The 20002-nt window shown below is 43.0% G+C and overlaps 1 protein-coding gene across 5 annotated transcripts in view; it reads left to right on the top strand.

Moving 5' to 3' along the window:
* CELSR1 (cadherin EGF LAG seven-pass G-type receptor 1) overlaps positions 1 to 20002 on the top strand; it is a 169203-nt gene that overhangs the window by 97654 nt on the left and 51547 nt on the right. The gene's annotated exons all lie outside the window — the stretch shown is intronic.

Here is a 20002-nt window from a genome sequence, read left to right on the forward strand (position 1 = left end):
ACTATTTTAGTTTTGAGTTCTTTAAACCCTCACAAGTGTCAGTGTATCTAAAACAACTGCTTCACTGATTTGATCTTGTTAAAGAATTGTGCTATGCAGGAGCCTTCAGAATAGTTAACTACAAACCACTACTGTAGAATTTTCTGAAGCAAAGCAAAATTCTTCCCTATAGCTGTCCTTTCTTCAGTAAAATGACAAGTTTAGCTTGCACTAGCTTCTCTGGTTTGGAAAATGTGGTTATATAACGGTTGACACCTTTCAGTCGTAAAGCACTGTCTTACTAAGTAATTTTTTTGTCTGCTATATAAAAAGATACACAATAGAAATGCAAAAAGTGTTGCTACATGCAGTCCATGGCACTCAGAGGTGGGCTCCAGGGTCCCTGTCCCACAGCTGCACCCGTGGTCACTGTCAAGAGCAGGTTCAGTCTGACTGAACCAAAAGGATTGCTTTGCTCTGTGCAAAGCAGCCATTCCATGATGAACCAGAAAACAGGCTTTTAGGGTGCATGGTGTCACTATTTGCAGACAGATGTCAGAGCTCTTCAATAATCTTTAACAAAAATTACAGGATTCGTTTAATGACTGAGAAGTGTTGCTTTTAAGTTTGACATGATAGCATTATGGGGGATCACATAAGGAAATAGAGGAGCATTGTTGGCTGTTAAAAAGGAAACAGGATACTGGTGTAGGAAGCTGAATGGAAGATGAAGGATTAATATGATCAGCAAGTTCTTTATTTCCCAGCGCTGCATCCTTTCATCACAGTTTGTGTGGCAGTTTGAATGAGAGGATTAAAATTTTCTTTTGACTCCTACATAGGGTCTCCTAGCCTAAGGATATTTTATTGAGGAAATAAAATCCTTTTTTATTACTTTTTTATTTTAAAACTTACTTTGTAAGTTTTGTGCTTAATATACTTAATATTCTCTGTACTCTCTTGAGCCCAAAGAAATAGAAGGGAAACTTGGTGTGTTGCCATGTGGACATTGTGAGGCTCTTCCTTACAGTCTGCAATATGCTATATTTCCTTGTCCGTGTATTTCTTAGTGGATCACTTTAGCAGAGTGAACGGCACTTGCTGAGGCAGTGGAGGGACACTCCAGCTTTCAGTCTCCTGGGCACAGCTGCAGAGACAGCCACTGGAACAGCTCACTGAAGTGCCATTGAGCAGATAAGGGGCCTGAGCAGCCTCATGTCGCTCTTTAAAAGGCAAAGAGATCTGACACAGATGTTAAAAATAAACCCCTGTCTCATTTTCAGGGCTTGCTGTGGTTCAAACAGACTGGTGGGTGAGCCATGTTAGCAGCTGGTGTTTTCTCATTGTTAACACGTGTTCCCTGTCTCCATTTTCTTCTTCTGCCCCAGTTTTTCAAAGCGAAATGAGCCAGTCTCCATTGAATGGGAGGAAACTCTGGGCAGAGAGGGAGAGCAGAGGGAAACACCAGGAAACACCTCTGACTTAGCTGCCTTTGCCACTCACATGACATGAAAGTGATGAAAAGCAGGGTCACTGTGTGGAAAGCAGCACTGTGCCCTTTGCTGTCTGTGTGAGAGACTGAGGTCATCACCTTCCCCTTAGCAGTATTTATTCCAGAATGGTTAAATTTGGGCTGGAGAGGAGAGCTCACAGTACTGAGTAAATGGCACAAGATATTCTAACCAGTATGTATTTAGCATGCTCTCAGGACTTCCCAGCATAGCTGAGAATTGCATATGTTGCACCAGCTTTCCAGTAGTGAAAGAAGGAGTGGGTGCCACAGGGCAGTGGCAGCTGGAGGCAGCTCTGCAGTCCTGCCCACCGGGCTGCCCCCGCACCCTGCCCCAGGGTTAAGCCTTCTCCTAGGCTGGTATTTGTTTGTAAAGCAGTTTCTTGGCTACTTCATGTTTTAACAAAGCTCGAAGTAAAGTTCTTGTGAGGAGGTTGAAAAGACAGAGGTAATTTGGGGATTTGAGTTGTGCCAAGATAAATGGGATGCTGTGTCTAAACTTGATGCAGCTGAGATGTTTGAATAACAGAGTACCAAAAACTCATGAGTTTGCTTAAATTATACACGCATATTATTTTGCAAGTACTGCATCCTTCCGCTCTTTCCAAAATCCTACCACAGTGTCAGGTCATCATCCTGTCACTACTCAGCCCCTTTGCTCTGCTCAGAGACTGTGCAGCCTTCCTGAGCAGGCAGAGCTCCCCTGAGTTCTCTCCCTCTTCCCTGTCTCCTGCTCATGTTTGATCCCCACTTCCAGCCCCTTCTGGACTCTCCTCCCTCCCGTCTGCCTGTCTCCCTCTGTCATGCTTTTGCAGCAGCATCCCGTCCCTGGCAGCGGGGCCACAGGGGCTACCTCCACCAGTATCCTTGTGGGGTTCCTTGCCCCTTCTTCCATTCTGCTGTTTGCCTGGGAAGCTTCTGGTCTTTGCTCCCTTTTAGACATCTCTTCCCAATATTGTCCATGGGAAATGCATAATCATCATCCCACATACCCATAGAGATCCATTTTATTCATTTGTCTGTCTTGCACAAAAAAGCCCTTAAGGAGTTATTTATTCCTGTGTTTTCTTACCCCTCAGTTATGTTGAGTTTCATCTCTCTCTATGTGCCTTTTGCTCCATCAGCAGGTTTTCTTTATTTAATAAATATGATTACTTTGTCTATCCATTCATCAGTCCCTTCTTGTGTCACTTCTGTGCTTATTTTGCACAGCGAAAGCCATACAGACTTTTTGAACTTTTATTATTATTCACAGTCCTACAGCTGAGTGCTGCCAGGCTGCTTCTCCTGCTACTGGGGTTATTACAGCTGTGCCTGTCCTCTTCCTACTCACCACTGTGTCCTTGGGCAGTGGCAGGTTTCTTCAAGGTGGACCCTTTCCTCCTGCCTTAGAAAGTGAGACATGTGGTAGTGCGGGTTGAAATAAAAGGCAATTCAAAAATTTCCTGTTGTGCTCACAGCAAGCTTTTGGGATCAGGTACTCCCTTAGCTTCATCCTTCTTTCTTAGTTCCTTTATTTGTAAAGCTTCTTTAAAGTATCTTATTTAAAACTAAGCTAGAAATTTTTCAGTTTATTTTCTTCTTTCTGCATTTGTATAGCATCTAGCAAGAAAAAAAAAAAGGGTTCCATCTTCTTTGGAGCTTTCAGATAATGTAATTCACCTATGGAGTATTAGATTTCATCACAGCCCAGGTTAAATTTTCATCTTTAGTTTTTGAGGAGAATGGCTAACAGGCTTTGATACATAATCTAAATCACTTCAGTCCAAAGTAAATTTTCGTAGATGATTTTTCACAGCTCTGAAAGCTGTTCCTGCAACCTGAGTTGATCATGGTCAGATATGAGCAATGATTGAGTGGATTTGGCACCTGCAGCTCCATGGACAACATTTGACTGACCATCTAGGAGTGCATGACTTGGATGCAGGGGGCAGCTCTGGTGGGAAACTTCAGCAGCAGCTGTTTTCTTCATGCACACAGTTCTACAGCATCCTGGTGATGTGCAAAGTCACCCTGCGCCAATTCAGTTTGGTAATAACCATAATGAAACAAGAACTAAGTATAGAAGTGACTCATGTAAATTATTTTCTGTACTCAGCTCAGAAGCGATGTGCTTGGTAATGTTTATCTAGTGTTGAAAAATGTCGGTTTAGAATTAATGCATATCACGAAGGTCCCCTGTTGCTCAGGGACAACCATTGTAGCCTCATCAGTAAAAGGTGAGTCCAGAGCCAGCTTTGGTTCACTGTGTTTGCAGAGAGGCATCAAACCAGTTTGCTGTCAGCTCAAGTATTTGATGGATTCTTACAAATCCTGGTATGTGCCAGCACTGTAAAACATTGCAGTAAGGAAACAGATTCTGGCAGAGGAGGCAGGAAAGCAGTGTCATTTCATTTACTGTGTAGTGATGGCAATGGATGCTCCCTACATTGGAGGAGACAATCTGACACACTTGGTTTCAGTGGAAGTGCCTAAGGGAAGCACATGGAGCTTGTACTAAGTAAGTGTTGGCTCTGTATTGAATTTCTGGAAGGGAAAACACCAAGAGGGAAGAATTGGAAGTTATAAGAGAGCAGAAGTGAACTAGGAGTGTTTTATAATCATTCTCTAATTCATAGAATCAACCAGGTTGGAAAAGACCTCCAAGATCATCAAGTCCAACCCTTGATCCAACACCGCTGTGGTTACTAGACCACGGCACTAAGTGCTACATCCAGTCTCATCTTAAAAACCTCCAGGGACAGTGAATCCACCACCTCCCTGGGCAGCCCATTCCAATGTCTGATTACTCTGTCTGTAAAAAATTTCTTCCTAATATCCAACCTAAACTTCACCTGGCAGAGCTTAAGACTGTGCCCTCTTGTCCTACTGCTGGTTGCCTGGGAGAAGAGACTGACCCCCACCTGGCTACAACCTCCTGTCAGGTAGTTGTAGAGAGTGATGAGGTCTCCCCTGAGCCTCCTCTTTTCCAGGCTAAACAACTCGAGCTCCCTCAGCTTCTCCTCATAGGACTTCAGTTATATATTAGAAGTCTGTCAGCTTCCCAGTAGCAAATTATCAGTTTACCTGTTACTTGCTATTATAGATGTTTGCTGTCAGCATGGGGAAGACAGGGAGGAAAGCATTCACTGACCCTGATAGCTCAAACACATTACTTTCTGGGATCCTGATCTTGCAACCATTAAAATCAATGGGAGGTACTGAATTAAAGGTGACCTGCGTGTGACCTGCTTTCTGAAGAGGTGTATATACATATATATATATTGATAAGAAATTTAGGGGAAATGGGATTTTAAAAATTATTTTGGAAGGAAACGTGAGGGAAGGGCTAGATTTCAGCCTGACGAATAAAACTGATAAAAAGCAGTAGAAACAACCTGTGGCTTGTTCACAGGATAGCTGACGTGATAACAATGTGAGTTGCCCTATTTGCCTCCTAAATGTACTTCCTTTCCACACAATGAGAATATAGTCAGCCTCTGATGGAGTTTGATCCTCATCCTTTGGCTCTCCTGAGCCTGCCAGCATGAGTGACGGTAGGTTTAGCTGTACTTGTTTGGAATAGGAGCAAAACCATGTTTGATGGTAATGACGCTCAGTATCAATGATATCACATGAATTATTTGTCATTCATTGCGCATACAGGGTCACGTATGATTGTAGGCAGTGCTTGGGACAGAAGACTTTACTGAGCCCAGTAGTGAGTAATGTTTTTAATTAAGTGAAAACTTCAAGCCATTCTCCCAAACTTCTGATAGAAATGCAATTTTGTTCAGAATTTGAGATATACCATCAAACTTATGTTAATGTTTTACCTGACTCATTACCTCAGGGTAGAATTCATTATTTGGCACAACATAAAAATGTTTTGCGTATGGACATGTTCCTTTAATTATAGAGGGCATGTACATGTATATTTATGTGCTCCTTATCTTATGTGTTACTTATACATATATGACATCAAAGTTGCTTAAGGACGTTACTGTTCTGTAGGCAGAAGGTCCTTCTGCATCTGCTTAAGGGAGCACAGGATAATTTTACCTCAGTGACAGAAAACCTGAGAAGAGCAGAGAGAAACAAGCTGTCACTGAGTGTCTGATGTGCAGTGCAGTAATTTCTGGGGGTTTGGATGAACAAAGCCTTGAATGACTCACAGAATGACTCACAAAAGTAACAACTGAAAGACCAGGCAGTATGTGTGCGTGAGAACGTCTTCCATGGTCAAGAGGTATAAAATGATGGGTGCCTTGGAGAGTATCTCCACTGTACTGTTCTCTTGAGCCTGCAGTCTCCTAGGATGAGATATTGAGGACAAATATTACTCTTTTTCCATAACTGGGATAAGGTTTCTTCTCATATCTGATAATCAATAGTAAGCTGCTGTTCTTTCACTCCTTCCTTGCATGTCTTCAGACTGAAGAGCGCCATTGTTGTTGTTTCAGATACTTGACTGTCTTAGGAGTAGCCCACTCTTTCAGAGTGGTTCCATCCCTGTGCACTTCCCACCCAGCAGAACCCAGACCTGCATTTAGCCTGAAGACAACTGCTGCAGAAAACAGGCAAATTCTTCTGTTAGAGATAAACTTGAAAGAAATGAGGGCTGCTTAGTGTTGATCTTTGGTGTGTTGTGAATTCAAAGCACAGGAGGTGCATTGCTCTCATAGACTCACTTATGCATTCAAAAATCTCCTGCCTGTGGTGAGTGGTGGTTTCTCTTGAGTTAACTGGCCTTCATCTGGGGCAAGCTGTGGCTTGAGTATCACTGAAGACTGAGCTAATACTGTAGAGATTTAGCTCTCAGCCCACTCATGCACTAGAATTTACCAGTACCTTCCCTTCCCAGGGAGTTTTATCCCTCATCCACTGGCTGAAAGCTGTTTCCAGGTGCCAAAACACCCTCTATTTCAGTGCCAAGTCCCGCGCTGTAATTTATTTTCCATACCTCAGGTGCCTGCCGCAGCTCTCCCCTTGTGCTTGCTCCGCCAGTGGGTGAGTGGGCGGAAAGGCGGCTTTCTCCCTCACCTGTGGGTTCCTCTGCCAAAACTGATCCTGAAGGGTTATTTGCCCATGCCCATACAGCTGTGCTATGGTGCCAGCAGACCTTATTTTTTGAAGTCTGCATCCACAAATCCTCCATACTGTGGATCACTAGTAGTGCCCACAGAGTGGTTGTTGATGCCAGGGGTAGCAATATGTCTGGGCAAAAACAATGAACTCCATACCTGGGAGACCTCAGTGAGCCCCATTTGGTCGTGTGATCTGAGTGGTGGCTCTCTAGCACTGGTGGACAGAGCTCGTGTGCCTTGCTATGCTCCAGACGGAGCTATGGGCAGCTGAGGGTCTTGAGGATGATGTGGGTTTGGGACTACTGTCAGCTCAAGTGGGATGAAGCTGTTTGCAACAGAGCTGTTTGAACAGATCCCATCTGCACTTCCTTGGGACTCGAGATGAAAGGTAAGGAAGGGCAGGGTCCTGGAGGAAAAGTCAGGAAGAAAAAGCAACCCCAGGCCAGGTCAGGGCTTCACTTGATGCTGTTCCTGTAGCTAGTCAGGCAATATGGTGGTCAGAAAGAGGAATGTCATATGGAAACTCTGTGAATATAAATGTCCAAAGAGGCATAAATTGAGAGTATAGCTGAAGATAGTATCTGTCAGTGCTCTTACTGTTAAAATAAAACAAAAAACATCTGCAGGTCTGTTCTGAACCACCCACCTTCACTCCATGCACATTCTTCATCTCCATGTGCAATTTTTGTCATGCCCAAGTGTACTGGTTTTGGCTGGGGTAGAGTGGACTTTCTTCACAGGAGCTAGTATGGGCTATGTTTTGGATTTGTGCTGAAAGTGGTGTTGATAAGACAGCGATGTTTTCATTACTGCTGAGAAGTGCTTGCACTGCCTCGCCTTTTCTGCTCCTCAGGCTGCCCCACCTGAAGGAGGCTGGAGGTGCACAAGGAGTTGGGAGGGGACGCAGCTGACTCCAGCTGACCACAGGGGTATCCCATGATGGAAGGGAAGAAGAGGGAAGGGGTGGGTGTTCACAGTGGTGGCATTTATCTTCCCAAGTCAGTGTTACGCATGATGGAACTCTGCTTTCCTGTGTGCGCAGCTTTTGCTTTACCTGTTGTCTTTATCTCAACCCACAAGTTTTCTCACTTTTACCCTTCCGATTCTCTCCCCCATCCTGTTGTGGGGAAAGTGAGCAAGCAGCTGTGTGTTCTCCAGGCTTAGCTGCTTGCTGGGGTTAAACCATAACACTAAGCAAGAAATAAGCACTTTGCAATAGGCCTGTTGTTCAGCAGCTTCAGGATACAGACTGTCTACAATGGGCAGGAGAAAAGACCTCGAGATAAAAAATGCAATGTTTTCCTGACAAGCTTGGATATGTAAATGGAAGGTTGTTGGATTTTGAGTTTGTTGAGTGTTTGTATTTTGGGATCAGGGAGGAGGAGCATCCCCCCATTTTCTAAATTAGGAAAAAAAATCAGCCAGTTTCTTTGCTTGACTTTTTTGCACAGACACCTTCCAGATTCCTAGTCCAATGGCAGCTTCTGATGTAGCAAAAGGAAAAGGGCGGGTAAATGTACAAACTTAACAGACAGCCCGATGAACCCATTGAGCTCCCAAGGGAGATGTGAGCAGGGAAGCAGCAGCCTCAGGAAGCAGGAACTAGGAGTGTGCACCAGCCAGCAGGGCCCACCAGCAGGTGTAGAGGGGCAGTACACTGCAACAAGGGTAGCACAAATTCACCTTAGATGTGTCGTGTCCTGCTGGAGCATGCCTGGTTCATATGAGCACCTGCTTCAGCTAACTGCATAGCAAGCATAAGCTCTTGGGTTCAGTCTTGTACAACCTCTGCATTTTCTCATACTCTTACGTGCAGAATTACCTTTAAGATTGTGTTTATAGCAAATCTCTAACATTCATCACTGCCTTTGTTTTACTAGAGCCTCTGTTTTGATTCTGGGAGCTTGTGTCACACAACTGCCTTACGGTGACCAGAGCCAGAGCATGGCTGAAAGACTTGAGGAGGCATACGCAAAACTTCCCTTTTAAAAACTCAGATCCACTCCTGTTCTCCCACCCAAGACCCAGCTGGGACCATATTTCATACGGCCACGAGTCACTGGGGTAGTCACAGATACCCCTAAAAAATTAGGGTGAACTGGTGCAATTGTGTGCAACTGGAAGCTTGGTGGCTTCAATCCAAGGGCACAAGCACAAATGGCACAGGCAGTCGCAGGCAGTGGGAGTGGTGCTGGTCAGTGTTGGAGAGGTTAATGTAGCACTTTGTTGTGGGATGAGCACAGCAACCTCTGACGGTCTGCTGCAGAGACAAGCACAAACCCTGCTGGCTACAGCACACGTGCCCCTGTACCAGGTGCCTATGGAGCTGACAGATACGTTATCTCATTTCCTTCTGAAAACAAAGACCCTCTCTGATGATGGCAGGTTCATCTATTATGGAAATATATTCTGTATTCAGGACTGACGATTGATTTTGCCACTTGGCCTTGGAAAAAAAAGGCAGGTATCAACGTTGTAGTGAAACTCAGATTGTGACAACTGTGCCAAAAGACATGCGTGACACTGGTAATTGCTTTCTTTCCTATAAAAGGAACTAATTCTTGTTAGAAGTTCTGGGTTCTCACCACCCTGTTCCCCCAGGACCAACGGTCAAACAGGAGCCAACAGTCATGCAGTGGGCTCAGCACAGGCTTCCCTGTACCACCCTATCCCTGTGCTGCCCCTCAAGTGGAAAGCTCCCATTCCAGTACAAACACCTTGTTTGCTCAGCTCTTGGTCTCCCTGCTGAGCCTGCCAAGGAAGCTGCCAGTGCTGTGGGTGATTTATGAGGCAGGCACATGCCTGTAGCTGAATAGGGATTGCCAGTTCCTTGGAGAAGCGCCACATAGCTGCCACCAGCTAGGCATAACTTCTAGTCATTGGACACAGGGCGAAAGACACTGCCCTCATGTATCCAGGACACCACCTAGTATCGTTTACTTCTTAATCTGAACAGTCAAGAAAAGTGGTTGGCAATTAAATTCTTAGATGGGTATTAGGCATTACCCCTTTTTCTGGGGAGCACCTCTCACACCACAGCAGGGTTGCCCCAGCTGAGTATTGAGTTTTGTAACTTGGTTGGAAAAGATAGACCCCAAGAGAAGTCAAATAACTGGAAATGCAATTAGTAATAAAGGCTGGGTATGACTTGTGCAAATGTCTATCACTGGTGACATCTGAGCAGATGTAATTGTGATCTCAGGGAGAATTTATCAAGTTAATCCTCACGGTGGCTTCCAGACTAATTTGTTAAGGGATTGAGGGAGATTTTCTAAATAAACAATGCACTTGCTGAAGATTATGGTAATGCCACTGTTGATCAGATGTGGGCCCTGCCAGAGTTTGGATTTTGCTGGCTCAGATTGACTTGCTGTGTTTACAGCATCTGTGATCAACACAGACCTGCTCCAGCATTGCTTGGCATTGTGTGATAAAGAAAAACGCAGAAGGATAATTGCAACTGTCAAACAAGCACTGGGGGTAGGGAGGTACTGAAAATACTGGAGATGTCATTCAATTAGGAGCAACCTACTTCTCTGAGCATATTTTTCCAGGAAGAAATAGAATTTTGTGGCATTTCCAAACCTAAATTCATAATATTTCTAAAAAATGCCAATATAGCTTTTAAAGGCTCTCTCAAATGTGTAAGGCAGAAAGCACGTTACAATTTAGTGCTTCCTCTTAAAACAAACCACATATTCTTACTTAAGATTTAGCAATATTTCTTCAAATTTTATTATTTCTGTATCACCTATTTCATGGTGAATATTTAATATTTAATAGTGGAATGTACTGCAGGGGTCTAGCGGCCAGCGGTGTTACAGCAAGGAGGTTGTGGATAGTGCTAACTTCCAACAGAGCACGGATGGTAGACTTCACCACATTGTCAATTTGTGCTGGATGCCTTTCCTTCTACGGCAGTTTCATGAGATCAAAAGTTCTGCCATAGCTTAAGCATAAGAAAGGTTGCAGGACACCAGAACCACAGGGAGCATAACCACAGTCAGTTCATTAGATCTAGTTTTGAGGACTTAGCTATACTTATCTGTGTAAGTGCAGGACCTCTTCTTCACAAAGAAAGTTACCAGGGTCTCCTCAGTTATAGAAGGAAGAAAAGCAATTCAAGGGAAAAAGTCACTTCCTTTGTTAGCCACAACCAAAATTTTAAGTAGCATCCTGAGAGACAGGCATGTTTAATTTACTTTTCAACTCAAAATGTCAAGGAATTTTGACTGAATTTTGACTTGGATACCAAGATGGTTAGCCAGAAGGAGGTTATGGTAGTTTTTTCACAACTTTCTTACAAGAACAGAAATTACTATATCAGCAGAGTATTGTGCTTTTTTGGTGAGCAGGCTTGTGTACTGGTCAAGCATGTGGTAGGTATGGCTGGAGGCACATGTGCAAGATGAGGGTATGAGGAATTTGTAGCTATGCATTTGTATTACTTATCTATACTATGTATTTTTGGTGCTAGTGGGCATGGCCATTAAAAAAACCTAGCAATTAAAATTACAAGCAGCTAGAGCAAAGGAAAGAAATTAGATTTTTCATTGTATATGAGCATTTTACATTTAAAGTTCGAAATGTTTTTCTAGTCAAACACATAAAATATGTTCCTTGTGTCTGAATACAAAAGATGTAATTTCCCGCATGTTCAGAACTCAATTTTTAAAATGCCATGAGAAAAGGTAATCTCAGAAAAAATAGTTCAGTTTATGAGTAATTTCCTGGCTTTCTGGCTGATGATTCAGAGACTCACATCCTTGCTGAGGTCAAATTCATCCTCTTCCACCCAAATCCAGAGGATCATCAATGAAAATCCTAGTCTAGGTAAGACCATAGATTTGCTATATAGAAACTGAAGCTTAACAGATTCTGATAAGATACAATATATAATTATAATATATATAATATGCAATATCATTAATAGTGAAAGTGTATCATCTTCATGATAATATGCCCACAGTTCTGATAGTCTCACTGTTCCTTGAAATCTTTAAATCAAGTCAGTATTTCCCTTTCTAAAGGAACATTTTTGCTTGGATGCAAGTCATGTTATTAAGCAGGACTCACTAGGTGATGTTCTGTGGTTATATAAAGCAAAAGACTGATTAGATGAGAACTTGAGTCCCATCCTGAAAATGTGGCAGAATCCTCCTCACCTCAAACTCCCACCTGTAATACTGAAGTTGGGAAGCCTAGAGCTTAGAGCAGGAGAAAGAAATGTTGCTGTACATTTGCCCTGTTTGTAGACTCTTCCATGGCATATACCACTCCCTCAGTGGGACTTTGGTCTGGCCTGTGACGACCATTTACATTCCTAACATCTCCTGAAAAGCACTGAAGGACTGCCTGGCTAATATTTACTTTTTCTTGGTCTTGAATGTGGTTGCAGAGCCCTTGCAGGTGTTCGCGGGTGTAAGGGGGTGGGAGGTGGGCAGCTGATCTGCCCTTGCAGAACAGGCACACGTGAGCCTGGACTTTAAAAGCCCCTCCCTGCAATTCTACCAATATTTATTCATGTGGATTTCAATTAGTAATAATTGGTTTCGTTGGTTTTTGTTTGGTTATTTTTTTTTCCTGGTACAGGGTAAGTGCAAAGTGATTGATATCTGGGAAAGGAAATCAGGACTTGGCTGTGGAGCGACATTCCATTGTCTTGACACGAAATAACAAATAACTCGACTCTAAATCTGTGTCTCGGGAAATTAAAGTGTAAAGCAGTGAAAGTCATTTGGAGGTCATTGAGATGTAAAGTGTGACCTGCTCCCCAGGCCTGAGTAGCTCAGCTCTCAGTGACAGCTTTGAGAAATCTCTCAGGCGACTGGGGAAGAGAGGGCAAGCTCGTACCCAGTGCCTGGCTCTTTCTCTCCCCCGCCTACTTTTGGAAGTGTTGTTCTCACAGAGTTTGCAAACACCACCTGAAAACACTAGTCGTTGTGGTGGTGATTTTATATGCAAACACAAACAGTAACTTTTCAGAAACCACCCACAGGGTTTTCACTCTGCCAGTAACAGTAGGCACCATGTCTTGTCAAAACCAGCCTGAGCCCCTACTCTTTTGGAAGACCCATCTTTGCAAGGCGGCTCAGTACTTACTCCTCTCACTCCTGGGTTTTAAAAGGCTTAACTTGTGTACCTATTTACAGCAATTACTGCCACTCTACATCTGTGCTCACCCCACACCTGAACTGAGTGTCAGCTCTGTGGCTTTCTTCCTGGTGTGGGGCTCTCAGGTCACCCTGGGGAACCTGGCACCCAGTGGTGCTCCTTGAGCCCATGTTTGCTCAAGCCATCTGACACCTCTGCACTGCAAAAATCTGCAGATATAATGGCATCTCCCAAAATGGTGATTTTCAGCTCTTTCTGAAGGCTGAGGAGGTGCAAGGGACCTCCATGAGATTTGGCAGACTCTGAGTGACCCTCGACTCACTTTAAGGCCATGAGGACAGTGCTTGAAGGCTACACTGTGCAGCCCAGCCTGGCAAGGGCTTCTACAAAGCCAGTGAAGTCATTGAAATGGCACCTCAGGTATTTGGCGCAAGTTCTTTGAAGTGCACTCTTATCTCCATTTAATCATGCAGTAAATCTACAGTAGCTTGCTGATTTCCAGTAACTTTTCAGGTATTATGCATCTGTCTGTGCAGCAGAGGAAGCAGCACTTTGCAATCACCTGGTCATGCAAGGCTCTGTGTACCAGGAGACCCTTGCATAGATCCAGCCACGGAGTCAGGAGAGAGCCCATGGAAAAGTTTAGGATTCCTGGATTTTATAGACTGAAATGTGACTCCATTATCCACACTAAGCAGCAGTTTGCTTGGCAATCTGTCACCAGGGATGTGTCCAGGAAGGAGTTAGTTGCTGTGTGTAAGTGTCAAGGTGTGCTATATCTAGGTATTTCTTGGACTCTGAGAGCAGCAACACTCACATCCTGGATGCAAAATTATTTTGTAAAATGTACAAGCTTTATATAAAGCAAAAAATATTTGAGAATGGTACTTTGGAAGGTAGGTAGGGACAAATGGCAAAGAGAGAAGGGTTTGCTGAAGTGGGAGAGGGCAGCATGTGAAGGAGAACAAGGATGTTCTTCCAACATCCTTCTCATGCTCTTATTTCCCAGTTCTCCAAAGATGCTGGAAGAACATCCTTGTTGGTAGAAGGGAGGGAAGCAGCAAAATAAGCCGAAAAAGGGTTCACAGGGCAGGAGAGGTCAGGGGGAAGGCACCCCTGACAGATCGGGGCAGATCAGAAGGGAGGAAAGGACTGCAGAACATGGACAAGGGCACCCTAACCATGGTTAGTGGTGTCTCCCACAGGGAAAGCTGAATATTGTCTTGAGGAGTGGGCATGGTCTCTTTACAGGCAAAACAGGTCCTTGTTGTGTCACTGATTCAGCATCAAAGAGCTGAGAAGCATCTGGGAATACACATTTGAGGATAAAATTTCAGTTTGCAGACAGGGAAAACTCTTCCCGTCAGAACTCAGCAGCCCTTGACAAAAGTAGTCAAATCGTAGAATATACCCTTTGTAGTAGTTGGATGATGTTTGTGCAGATACTGGTCACAGTGTGGAGGCAAGGAGCACATCTGGACACTGTGTCTGTGTGACAGTGGCTTTTCCCAGCCTCACTGCCATTGACCACATGTTGGGACAGGAGGACTGCTCCCCATCTGTGCCCTAGCACTGAACAAGCAGCAGCAATTCAGGCCAGTGCCATTCACTGGTGCCAGATCTCATAGCTGTACCTAAAGCCTCCTGCTTTGAATATCAAAGTTTAGCCTCTGGATGCAGCCCTGAAGGAGATAACAAATGAGGCCAGTAAAACTCGCTTGACTTTGTGGCCCAGCCCAGATCCTGACGATTGGTGTTGCAGGGCATTTCTCTAGGAAAAGGAACTGGTCTGGTGGCTTTTCAGGATTTGCATTTTTGATTCACTGATGGGAAGCTTTCTTTTTGGTTTTCCTTTTCACTGTCACAGGTTCTCATGTTTCTGTACAGACTTGAGCCAAGTTTGTATAAAGAAATGCCATTAAAATATTCAGTGAATAAAGGGGATACAAGCATCAAAGAAGTAAAGGGGTTTATGTGAAATGATTTGTCCTGCCTTTCCCTGGTGACTAATCGGCATGTGTAAAAGATTCGCTGTTCTTCACACCGCCTATTTTAAAGGTGCTCTGGCAATCTGTAGGAGAAAACTCTAAAAAACAAGGATTAACATTAGTGGTTTGTCTAATCTGGCGTAATTTGGAGTTTCCCGATTGATCAGAGTGGTCTGCAAGTCCACTCTAAGCTTCTCCGGCATTTCCTGGTCTCTCCCCCGGGATTGCAAGCGCGGTGCTTTCCCTGTTTATTTTTTTTCCTGTTTATTTATTTATTTTCCTTGCGGGGGGGCCGGGCTCAGGCAGCTTGCCCGGGGAGACCGCCGCCGCCGTGGGCCCTTAATGAGCTTTTTGACCACTGAAGCAGCACAGCATCGCCTGGGAATCGAAGGGGGTTTCTCCCTTCGCCGCGTCAGATCGCAGGGCAGGGGCCGGCGGGTTAACGAAGGAGCCGGGGCGGCTGGCGGGCTGCCTAATGAGCGCCGGGGAACCGGGCAGGGGGGACCCCGGCGGCGGACGGAGCCCCGGCAACAGCCTCCAGCGGGACCCGATGCCAGTTGCTCTATTTTTTCCCATTATTACTGTAGCTGGAAGCGTTAGAAAACGAAGAGCCCCATAGGGTATGATTATGAGGCATTTTCCACCCAGCACTTCTGGGGGTGGTCGGTTCTGGAACCGGCACATTAACAATGCAGAGGAGAGCTTTTTTGGTATTAAAAAAATAACTAGGAAACAGATTCTTTTTAACCTTTAACCACTCCAAACAGCCAATAAATCATTAGCTACTGATTAACAAAAACAGAAGGGTAACTTATTGTCTGGTAAGCAAACTCTTGGAATCAGTGAAAGGCTGGCACTGGCTTCAGGATTGCTTTTCTTCTTACACATTTGCACTTATTAAAAAGACAAATAAGCCAAGCTCTGCGTATTAAGCTATGCCATGCAAAGCATTTTGCTAAAACACTAACTTTCTAAAATGGATAGATTTTTAATGTATTTGCTGAGCTAAGCAAATGCATTATTTACTCTCTTCAGCATCCTGTCTGTCCCCCAAAACCGGGTCTCCTCGTGCCAAGCATAAGAGGTAGGTTGTGTCTCATCTGCAAGCGTTCCCAGTTTGTGTTCTCTAGGTCTTGGCCATACTTACAGTCTGCTGCTGAATCGTCTCCTCAGCTCCTTCAAAAGACTTAATGGGGTGACTAAAGCAGGCGGAAGACCTCCTAGCCGAGATCTGGGCTGGAGAGCACAGCTTTCAATTCAGTCTGAGTTCAGGAAATATCCATGATGTTGGAACACTCTCTCCCATGGCCAACCAAAACCACTCTCCCTCTTTCTATCTGTGAGAAAAGTCAAGTGGCAAGATCTGGGCTGGAGAGCACAGCTTTCAATTCAGTCTGAGTTCAGGAAATATCCATGATGTTGGAACACTCTCTCCCATGGCCAACCAAAACCACTCTCCCTCTTTCTATCTGTGAGAAAAGTCAAGTGGCAATTTTTTATCTATGAATGGAAGTTGGAAAAAAGTGTTCTGGTAGAAGAAAAGTTTGTGAGACTTTTGGAAAAGAGTATTATCTTGCAGATAAACTGATAGAAGGGTGAGATGCAGGAATCTGAGTGTCAGCACTGCTGCTGATTGACTAAACAAACATTTGCATTTTGGAGTATTACTATTACATGTACAGTATCTAGTCTGGTTTAATTCAAAATAAGTCTACCAAAGATTGGACTATTTGCTTAAACCTCTCCAACAATTTTGCATCCTGACTTTTGGAAACAATAGAATATATAATGTAAAAGTAAAACAGTTAAGTATTTAAGACAAGCTTTCCATTGTCTGTTAATTTATATGTCTGTCCATTCACAGTGCATTATTAGACCATCTGTGTCTTTAATAAGTAACTGTGTAGGCTCTCACAGTTTAAATATTTACTTTAACATAATAGAGAATCCACATGAAACTGAGATACATGAGAATATCCATGTCCGATGTTTTAAGTGGAATGGGAGTGGATTTTTGTAGTAGATTTGCAAACTATAAACAGATGTGTTTTGATGACCTTCTCTCCTTTATCTGGTCTCCATTTATAAAACACAAGTTCACAGATTAGGCTTCTCAGGGTTTTTCATGCGCCTGAGAAAATCTACATGTGTTCCTTGCTGAAGTTGTGGCGAGAAGTCCAAACATTGCTCTGTACTTGGTTTTCATGAAAATCAGATTTGGCATTGCTGGTGAAATAGCTCCATAGTGGCATTCTCTCACTGCAACCTGAGAAAGTCACCACAGGTGGCAAAAGGGACTTCCATGTCCCTTTGTATCTTGAGGAGGTCACTCCTCCACGTCACTGCTGAGGACAGCAGATGAGTCTCACTGTTATCTCCGCTATGGTCAGAATGGGACCTGCACTTTTCAAAAGACATCCTGGAAGACTGTCATTCCTGTAGTTGCAGTCTGCCTGTGACTCTGTCTGGGCAAGGATGAATGTCATGGGTTAGACATAAAATTGGAAATTGTCACTCATAGATCGGAACCACTAATCTCCTTCATGAAAGTTCAGTGAGGCAAAGGTAAGATTTGCCTTTTTAGGTACTTTTTTGGCAATTTTAGGTACTAATTGCCGTAATTTCAGGAACATAATTGTGCTTCATCTTGTTTTACAGATAGAGAAAAAAGTAGGTGGCTTCTGCTCTCACACGTTGATCCTGAGACAGGGCTGCTTCTTTCTCTTTTCCAAGTGACTCTGTATGTGATTATAACAAGAAAACACAAGAGTTGGTATAACAAACAAAATGAATTTCAATATGGGGTGCACATCACTACCTAATGGTGATAAAACAATGCAACACTCAGGGCTGCTTTTTATTCCTTTTCTTTTGAGTCCAGGAATAATCTACTTCTTTCATAGTTTGTTTAAGGGAGACCAAGTTCTCCCTCTGGCACTGCTTGGTACCTCATCTTGCTACTCAATTTTACAGCATGTGGTCTTTGAAGTTTGAATCCCAACCTCTTTCTGCACAAGCACTAACTGAAAAGGCAGCCTTTAGCGTTAGGTAGCAAAAGATAAATTTTCAGCCCCATGAGCAGGAACTCAGTTACATGACTTGCATTACCATTAATGGGGGTCATGCTGGTAAATTCCTGTACACCACATTGCACATTTACTCATGAGTGCAGAATTGGCACAGCTAATGAAACTTGCCTTTCGTCTAGCGTGGTGTTTCAGGAGATGAGTCTGACAGGCAGAAAGGACTGCTAAGTACCCAGATGAAAGTCTGGCTTTTAACTCCTTGAACATATTTCCAGAAAATAATAGTGTGAACTAATGCTGGTTAGTATTAGCTGTTCCTACTGTTAGGGATCAATCTTGCTCCAATAGGACTTCATCAAGGCAAAGATCGTGCCTGAAATGTAAATCTGTGTGCTGTCACTTAGTGCTGGTAATTCACTTTCTTGTGCATTTTCCAAGTAGTGCTTGCTGTTACTTATTATTTTTCAAACATAAGCCAGTCCTCTGCTGATACCAGCTTCTATAATCATAAACAAATTAAGTTATTTTTTATAATTTTCATCCCTGCTACTCTCCCAAAGATGATCCCTCCTATGGATGAGCATCACCTGGTGATTTCCAGCCTACGTTACTCATGGGCGTCTCATATCCCTTTGTTCTTTTACTGTGTCCATTGTAGTGATAGCATCTTCTCATATCCAAACCCCTTCCTCAGCCTTTACTTTACTAGACTAAACACGCCAAGTCCATTTTCCCTGTTTGATAAGGTAAGCTTTGCATTGCTCTGGCTGCTATTCTGTGCACTTGGTGTAGTTGGAAGGTATTTTTAATAAATGAAATCAGAATTGCCCACAATATTCTATCCTACTCAGTGTCATGAAATTTCCCTAATATGCATCTCTACAACAACCCAGTGTTGCATTTTAATCTCACCATGATCCCTAATTGTTTTGTAATCAACTAGTAGGGGGTTTTTTCTTATTTTTCACCATTTAGTGCTGATTGTCTCTGAGTCTGCAAGAGGAATTCTTTACATTAGATCCCAAGTTTCATGTTGTGGGATTAATTCTCTTTCTTGCATGCAACTGTTCAAAATCATTCTTTTTTTAATGCATAATGGTCTAAATATTCTTTGCATCACCAGCAACCTATATTTAGAATTAATCAAAATATTAAATGAAGAAAATCTATTTAATGATTCAATTCTGAAGGAGCTCCTAACTTAGGCTTCCTCTGTTCCACTCTTTTATTTATTTCACATTATTTCAGTTATAAAGTATTCCCTATGCTAGCTGTTGAGAAGATGAGTAGTGTAGTACTTGCCACATATTTTGAGTCCTTGTCCCATTAAATCACTCAGAAAATACCTCTTTCTTTTCCCAACATATTCTTCCATTTTGTAAAAAGCCTGTTCCATCAAATGAGCCTTTAATGTGGTCAGAAAATTGGTATGTGTTTGAACTAAGTATGGCCTGAACTGCCAATACATTTCTTTTTGTTCACTGAAATATTCCCTTTCTTCTTCATCACCTTATGATTCTGTGTGGTCATCAGAGCTGAAGAGATCTGCACTGCAATGAACAGTCAACCTCTAGAGAAACACTTTGCAGTTTCTATGTTAAATAAAAGTAGAAAAAAAAATCAATTTTCCACTGCAGCTAGTGACTGTGAAGGAGCAGCTGCAAACTGCTGAGACTCATCAGGTTGCAATCGTGATTAACATTGGGCAGATCCCCCCTGCTGCGAGAATAAATACCCCGCCTTTGTCAAGGCTCCCATGTAAGAAACAATAGATTATTTCAGTGAAGCACAAGAACATAAATGTTAATCGAATCATTCCTTCGAATGAATAGAAGTAGCACCCAGAATGTAAACATTTTAATTTTGGAAGGAAAGGTCTGTCTGCCTGTCGGTTGGTTAATTTTCTATGTGTTTTTTCATTTACTTTGAAAAGCTGCTCACTAACATTGCCATCATTGCATACAATAACATTTTCAGCACTGCAAATACATATGCTTCCTGTCTTTCCAAGCTAGGCAGTGGCAAAGTCCAGGGAGTATCGGAAAAAATAAAATCAGCTTTAATATCACTCAAGAGAGGTCAAAACCTTTTACTGAATAACTGCCAAACTATGTGATCACATTAGTTCTTGGTGGAGGAAATGGAACATACTTTCCAACTGGAATCGACACCAGGAAACGCATTTTTAAAATGTTTTTATACATTGGGATAATTACCCTTAAAAATAAATCTGTCTCTCTTTACAGATGATTAAAGTGTTTTTAAGTATTTTAACAAATTTGTGTGTGTATAAGTGAAACAAAAAGAAGTGATTTATCC

This window comes from Lepidothrix coronata, unplaced genomic scaffold (assembly GCF_001604755.1).
Source record: "Lepidothrix coronata isolate B3197 unplaced genomic scaffold, Lepidothrix_coronata-1.0 Scaffold32, whole genome shotgun sequence".
Classification (NCBI taxonomy): Eukaryota; Metazoa; Chordata; class Aves; order Passeriformes; family Pipridae; genus Lepidothrix; species Lepidothrix coronata.